The sequence below is a fragment of the Daucus carota genome, chromosome 9 (assembly GCF_001625215.2).
Source record: "Daucus carota subsp. sativus chromosome 9, DH1 v3.0, whole genome shotgun sequence".
NCBI classification, from domain to species: Eukaryota; Viridiplantae; Streptophyta; class Magnoliopsida; order Apiales; family Apiaceae; genus Daucus; species Daucus carota.
This window is the reverse complement of record NC_030389.2, coordinates 43148597-43157011: the sequence shown is the minus strand read 5'-3', so window position 1 is coordinate 43157011 and position 8415 is coordinate 43148597. Positions and strand designations below refer to the sequence as shown.

General features: G+C 33.3%; 1 pseudogene; it reads left to right on the top strand.

The window, feature by feature from the left end:
• The first annotated feature begins 4253 nt into the window (after window positions 1-4253).
• On the top strand, window positions 4254-7202 carry LOC135149108 (cullin-3B-like; annotated as a pseudogene).
• The last annotated feature ends 1213 nt before the right edge of the window (window positions 7203-8415 follow it).

Here is an 8415-nt window from a genome sequence, read left to right as displayed (position 1 = left end):
GCATGAAAATGTTAGAGTCTAATATGAATCAAACTGTTGCCAGTAGATTCTTTTGAAATGAATACGTTGATTTTTGTTAATGTCAAAATATTTATATAGCCACGTAGATTTTATTCATTTCTTTTTCTGAAAAAGTGGATCTATCTTTTTGGTGAACCGGATATCATTACAGGATCTTTTATGGTGAACCTGATATCATTACAGGAAAAATGTCAGGGACCCTCAAATTGATTCCAGAAAAAAAAAATTGCAAAAGACATTGTCGGTTACGAAGAAATAAATGAGACTGACCTCCTTCACATCAACCACGCCAATGAATATCTTTCATTTTACCCGCGAATGATAATAGAATTAGCGTATATTCTCCGCCACATCATTCATGAACCTTTTATAATACCCAATTCAGATACCTAGCACTTCTCTTAATATTCAAAAATCCAAAAGATTCAATTTTTCCAGATTAATTACAAAATCAAGTGAGGCACCTATTTAAGTTGAGTATGTGCTAATAGCCTGGAGTAAATTCAAAGGGTTCTTGAATTCACTTCTCTGCAACTCAAAAACTTTTAAAGAAAGGTGCAGTCTTTCACTAATTCACCTTTAAAGAAGCTAGCCCGGATTAGCCTTTTTCTTAATTACAATGTTATTAACATTTTTCTGCTGATCATTTCTTTCATTCTTGTTCTTTCTTGACTTATTTACATGCATATTAGTATTTGTATCAGTTCACTTTTTTTTTCCTTCTAACAATTTTGTACTGTATGATTGTGTTGTTGTCTGAATTTCACTAAATAATTAGGTGCAACTGGAGATCGAAAAAAATACAAACGGATGAAAGCACTCTGCTGGGCCGATCCAATTGTAAACTCACTCCGGGATGGTTGTTTATGTTTATCTTCCAATGCCTATCAAGATCTTTTAGCTGAATTCTAAAATCTTCTTGCACTTGGGATAACATGATTGAATTGATATGGAATACATGTTGAAAAGAAATTTAATAAAAAAAAACGATTATAAAATCCACTTTATGAGCTAGTATTGTCCAGTTTAATCTCTTTTTTCATATTACTAAGGAGGATGTTTCTAATATGTTTTCTTTAAAGTTTCAGAAATGCATATAATATGGTATTGCACAACTTTGGCAAGATTAATCAACTATGAAGTGGCACAACCAAAAAAATGACTTCTTGATCAGATGATATCGTCTCAGTCCGATTACAGGAGTCAAATATTATAAAACACAAAAGGAATTAAGATGTCGTAAGAGTTAGGACACGCAGCCTACAGGGATTATTTTGAGCTATCTTTTCTTGATGAGTTTTACAAGATTTATTTTTGGAAAGCTTAATGAACACTGTGATTGTCAGGCCTACTTGAAGAAAACTGATACGTCGAAGTGAAGAAATAAAAAAGAGTTCGGAACTACCTCAATGTACAAATGACAATATATATTAAGATCTTGCCCATTGTCACTTGCAACCCTGCCATCTGAAATGTCAGCTCTGTGTGAGAAGTTCCGCTCTTATTTCTAGGAGAACACACATTCTTGTCTTGGCTTAACTAACATGTGCACTTTGGACTTAAAATGCAACCTTTGGGAAGTCACAGAAAAAAAAAAAAAAACTGAATTTATCTACATATTAGATGTGTGTCCTCATGATCATCATTGGTGCTGATCAGTACAGATGTAAAGGGATCAAGCAGGCTACAGATATCCTTCCATCGCGTTAAAGCAGGCTACAAAATTTATTGCAAAAGTCACGAAGCATCTGCAGTACAGATTTCAATTGAACCCTTATTGGTGGAGACACGAATAGGTATATACAAGGATGACACTAGATTTTTTCAAGTCACCTTGTTTAAGGTTGGAGTATTGTACACCAATTTTATTTCACATTTAAACATAAATATATTTTTGAATCTTTGCAACTTGCAAGCGGTAAAGAATTAGTTTTCTATGCTTATTCGGGTGTTTGAGCCATTTTTCTGATCAACTCAATTTTAGCTACATGGCATAATTACAGGCAATATGTTTAACAGAAGGAAGCTTGTCTGAGGGAAGTATGGTTTTCATTGTATCACAGGCTTAGTAATAGTGATTGTGCAGTCCTTCATTAAGCTTGCTGCTGATCAGTCTTGTATACAGACCAATCCTGATGGTTAAAGGTCAACACTATAAATAAATTAGACAAACAAAACAAGCACATTCGAAAATTTGAACATTTCTTGTAACAATATTTACTTGGAGTTCTTACAAAATGAGGTCAAACTTGTAATGTGGAAGTCACAAATGAGAAATAGGAGGAAATTGAACAGAATGCATCTTATAATTAACAATAATGCTAGATTGCTAGTAGGAGGAAATTGATCGTATATTGCGATTTTGGTTGTCGTTATTTTAACGATTATGTCATTTTAGATTACTTTGTTTTGGTGCCTAGCATAATCTTTCATGCTTGTTTCTTTTTTTCTTCCTCCTTTTTTCCTCTCCACCTTATTTTTTTTCCTTTCCGCGGATTTTTATCCTTTATCTGGGTTTTCTTCTCGGTCATTAAAGTTTTATTGGCTAAATTTTCGGGGCCATCTCTGCATGACCTTCGGTTAGTTGATAGACTTTTTGAATGAAAGTTCTCCTTTCTTCTTAGTTCTGCGGATTTTTTTTTCTTTCGAGTGTTTTTTTTTCGGGCATCATAAATTTTTATCTCATTTCTTGTGGACTTTTTGACATGCCCTTTGGTTAGATGAAAGTTTATATGTATGAAAAAGGCTCTTTCGATTCCATCGGTATTGTATTTCGATACAATTCACTGTGAAAGTCTTATGACAAAAAAAAAAAAAAATCCCTCTGATCCTCATATATTTAATGCCATTATAGGTTGTTATTACAATTTAAATATTTAAACATAAATTAAAAATTGAAGATAATCTCAAAGTAAAGGAGCTAGCAAAATAAACCATAAATAATGCAGATTTGTTGTAATTCCTTATTTTAAATTATGAATATGATTAAGTACATAAAATCTTTTGATATGTATCTTTTTGAATTAGTTATTAGTCGTTTGATTTCTTTTGTTATTTTGTTGCGCTTCTCATTTATTATTTTAATAATTTTAATTAGTTTAAATAATTTTCGACTATCATGACAAAGTTGATCATATTTATATTGTCAAGATTTTATTTTCCTTTTATTCTAGTTATATTATTTTATAAAAATGTTATACCATGAATTTTTATGATATATGCTTGTTACTTGTGAAATGAATTTAATAATATTTAAAGATTAATAACTATGTACGGTGAATATAAAATAACATGTGGCAAAAAAAAATAACAAAATAATATTCATCTTAAACTGTTTATGTATAATGAGAACATGAAAGAAAAAATTATAAATAAAACAAATTAAAATATATTTAAATAAAATGAGAAACATGCACGAGAAAAATTACCGACATCTTAATTAATACTATGTAATTAACTTTATACTTGGATATGGATAGACACATCCCTCTTTAGAAAAGTTGTAACTGATTTTGTAATTTTGTGTAGTTAGCATGCATTAGTCATTACTCCATCCGTCCCATTTTAGTTGTAACATTTGGTTTTGTGCCAGTCAAATTGACTAAAGTTTGACTGAAATTAAAAAATATATCATCAGAAATAATTTTAAATAAACTTCAAAATGTAATTTTCATTTTTTTAAATTAATGAAAAGTGATTCATAATTTTTGGTCAAAAATTAGTCAATTTGACCAACAAAAATAGAAATGTGACAACTAAAATGGGACGGACGGAGTACTCTTAAGCGTGTATCTCATCTTTTTGAAATCCATAAATAACAAATTTTGTAATTTTATGTAGGAAGCATTACTGCTAAAGTGAATACTTACTCAACTAAATTAAAAGGATTTCTGAGTTCATTCTCTGCAACTTACAAGATTTCAAAGCAAGGTTCAATATTTTAAGTACCAATTTACATTGAAAAGAGCTAGCGCAGGTTGGTGTTTTCCTCAAGTACAATCTGTTTAAAAAAAAATTCTGATCATTTCTTTAATTCTTGTTCTTTCTTAGACTTATTAATTACATGCATAAGAATTTTGTACGGTATGATTGTGTTGTGTCTGTATTCTACTTGAAAAAAAGTGTTTATGTTAAAGTCAGTTAACTTCTGATCAATTATGTACTACATGATTGTGCTGATCGAGTTCATTTTCCAAATGGTACATCAGTAGATTGAGTTAAGAGTTGAAGAGATGGATAATAATCAGAAGGAACAAAAATTTAAGAGGCGCAAGGTTGTTGATGCCAAGTATGCCGAGAAGATTTGGAAGAAATTGGAGCATGCTATCAATGAAATCTACAATTACAATGCTTTTCGTCTTAGCTACGAGGAGCTCTATAGGTAAGCCTCAAATTTTCACTTTTTTACTCTCATACATTGATTTCAGTTGCACCAGTGAATTGTTTGCTACTGCATTTCTCTTGTTTATGTTTGTCAAAGTTGCTTCCATCTTGTTGATTGTTATTCACTCTGATACATGCATGTAACAGATGCTTAAAGTGTATTTTGCTACTAGTCTTGAAACATCTGTAAACATTTATCATATCTGGGACTTCCCATTAATTCCATCAGTCCGCAGATATATAAAAATGAGACAATTTAAGATTAGATATTAAAGAATCACCCTATTGGAAAATTATGTTATAGACACATGGAGTTTTGATTTGGGAAATTGTTTCTCGGGGTAAAGCTTTTAAACTAATGTTACCCATTGTCACACGTGGACAATAATAAACAATTGAATTTGATATAAAATTCTTAGATAGTATATGTCATAACGAACAAAGAAATCGGGCCGTAATACTTTTAAGCTAATGTTACCCATTATCACATGTGAACAATTATAACGTTGTTCTATTATTACGATACACAATTGAATGGATACAGAATTCTTAGATGATATATTTCATAACAAAAAAGGAAACCGGGCTGAGGTTAAATATATAGCAATTTGCACTTGAGAGACGCATTCTAGAAATTTAACAATAACCTTGCATATTAATTCCCAACTCAGGCTCACTCTCTTTGTTCAACTAGGTTTTTCTGCTGAGCTTTTGATCTACTTGACACACACTAGCTCTTACCATCAATTTTTTTGCATTGTTGAAGATGTTCATCATTTACCTTTCTGCTTGTAAGATTTCATTAAAATTGCCTTTGTAGTTGCATCATTTACCTTTCTGCTCGTAAGATTTCATTCAAATTGCATTTGTAGTTGCACCATTTACCTTTCTGCTCACAATATTTCATTAAAATTGCATTTATAACTGCATCATTTACCTTTCTGCTCGTAAAATTTCATTAAAATTGTGTATGTTAGAATCTGCAAAGATTTATTGTGATATCTGGATACTGCTCGAAGTTTACAGACTCATATATGCAATGCCTTGTGACTGCAAAGTCTGCAAGATGATGTTTCTCATATGTTTTCTTCATTGTCTTAGAGATGCATATGAAATGGTATTGCACAACTTTGGCGAGATGCTGTATACAGGGGTAGAGTCCACTATGACTGACCACCTAAAAGAGATTTCAAAAGGTTTAGAAGAGGCCAAAGATGATTTGTTTCTGGAGGAAGTCCACAGAAATTGGGTTGATCATAAGAAAGCTTTGCAGAAGATCCATGACATTCTGAGTTACATGGACAGGACTTATATTCCAGATAACCATAAAACCCCTGTACTTAAGCTTGGCATGGATCTTTGGAGGGACGTCGTTTTACTGTCCCCTAATATTAACACCAGGCTTTTGGATACGCCAGGCTTAGTGAATATGCTTATGGGTGACAAGCTTGAGGACCTGAGAAAAATGTACAATTTGTTTTGCGGGGTTCCAGATGGTCTTTCAATGATGGAGGCTGTGATGGCTTCTCACCTCAGAGAAACCGGTGAACAGCTTGTTACTGATAGGGAAAGGGCAAGAAATCCTGTAAAGTTTGTTAAGTTCCTCTTGGATGTCAAGGAGAAATATGATAATATAATATATCTGGCATTTAGCGATGATAAGACATTTCAAAATGCTTTTGATTCGTCATTTGAAAGCATCTTTAATCTGAATCCTCACTCGGCTGAATTCGTCTCATTGTTTCTGGATCATACACTGAGGAAAGGTCTGAAGGCAGTCAGTGAGGAGAATGTTGAGGCCGCCCTTAACAAGATAGTGGTGCTCCTCCGTTACTTAGGAGAAAGATGTTTTTGAGAAATACTACAAGCAACACTTAGCTCAACGGCTGTTGTCAGGGAAATATATTTCTGAAAATGCTGAGAGAAGTCTGATTCTTATGCTAAAGGCTGAATTTGGATATCAGTTCACATTAAAATTAGAAAGAATGCTCGCGGATATGGTAACTTCTCAAGAAACAATGCAGGGGTTCTATTGGTCCCATGATGCTGAGCTGGTAGACAGTCCTACATTGGTTGTCCAAGTTATGACGACAGGGTCATGGCCTCCCCAGCCCACTGTCACTTGCAACCTGCCAGCCGAAATTTCAGCTCTCTGTGAGAAGTTCCGCTCTTATTACCTAGGAATTCATGCAGGCCGTAGATTGTCTTGGCAAACAAACATGGGCACAGCTGTCTTGAAGGCAATCTTTGGGAAGGGGCAAGAGCATCAGTTGACTGTATCCACTTATCAGATGTGTGTCCTCATGATGTTCAATAATGCTGATCAGTATAGCTATAGAGAGATCGAGGAGGCTGCAGAGATCCCTCCATCAGACTTAAAGAGGAGCCTGCACTCCTTGGCTTGTGTCGAGGGAAAGAATGTACTGAAAAAAGATCCGGACACCAAGGATGTCAGTGAGGGGGACTTATTTTCCGTGAATGAAAATTTCACTGGCAAAAGGTACAAACTAACTATAAGAACTGCTTCTGCTCAAAAGGATTCTGATTCTGAAAAACTAGAGATAAGGCAGAGGGTGGAGAAAAACCGAAAGCATCATATTGATGCTGCAATAGTACGGATAATGAAATCAAGGCGAGTGCTGGATCATACTGATATCATTGTGGAGGTCACAAAGCATCTGCAGTCAAGATTTCTGCCGGACCCTATAGTGATTGGAAGAAGAATTGAAGATTTGATTGAGCGTGAATATTTGGAGAGGGATGGCACTCAAAGAAACTTGTACCGATATCTTGCCTGACTCTGCAACTTCAGGCTATTACCAGATATCTTCAGCTCATCTTTATTTTCTGTTGGAGTATAGTACTCTGAATAATTTTCCTTTTAAAGCATAAATTTGTCTCTTTTTTTTTGAATATTTGCGATCTGTAAAGGATAAATGCTTGCTTATTCGGGCTTCTGAGCCATATTCTCTATTCAACTCTCTTATAGCTACATAGTGTAAAATTTCCATTGACTGGATAACACCTGATATGGTTTTCTTCAACAGAAGAAAGGCTTGTCTGTGAAAAAACAGCAAGCAGACCACGAAAATTTAAGCATTTCTTATATGGGATGGACTATGGTTACTATTGAATCCGACTGCCTTGTAGTAGTTCAGATGATCAGAAGTTCAGCCCCCATGCGCTCAAGAATTGGTCAAGTAGTTCAGGAGTGTAGGGAGATAATAAAGGAGGCAAACAACCTTAAGTTGTATTTTATTAAGCGATCTGCGAATATGCCCGCACACAAACTTGCTCATGTGTCTCATATGTTATGTACCCTGATCGTAGTTTTGACGGGAGTTCTGTTCCGGTTAATGTTAGAGATTGTATTAGAATGATTTGGAGTAATGAAATCTGCATTTTGTCAAAGATAAAAATAAATTCTCAATATGTGAAAACAGTGGAAGAAATAAATGCACTTGAAATTTAGAATGCTAGCTATTTAATTCCCTCCGATCCTCACATAATGCACTTCTCATTTACTATTTTAATAAGTTTAGTTTAAATAATTTTCGGACAACCCTGACAAAATTGATTAAAGTTGTATTTTAAAGGTTTTATTTTCTTTTTATAGTAGTTATATTATTTTATAAAAATGTTGCACCATGATTTTTTTTCCTTGATATGTGCTTTTTATTTGTGTAATGAATTGAATAATATTTAAAGATTAATAACTATGTTCAATAAATATAAGCATAACAAATAATATTCATCTGAACAATTTATGTATAATGAAAATATGACAGAAAAAAATATAAATGCACTTTACTATATTTTAGAAGTGCAGTATTGCAAGTGTAGGTACACAAAATGCACTTTACTTTTAAATAAAATGATAAACATGTACCAGAAAAATGACACGACAGCATAATTAATACTTGATAACTTTATACTTCACTATACACATCATTCTCTTAAAAAACTGTAACTGATTTTGTAATTTTGTGTAGTTAGCATGCATTCCTCATT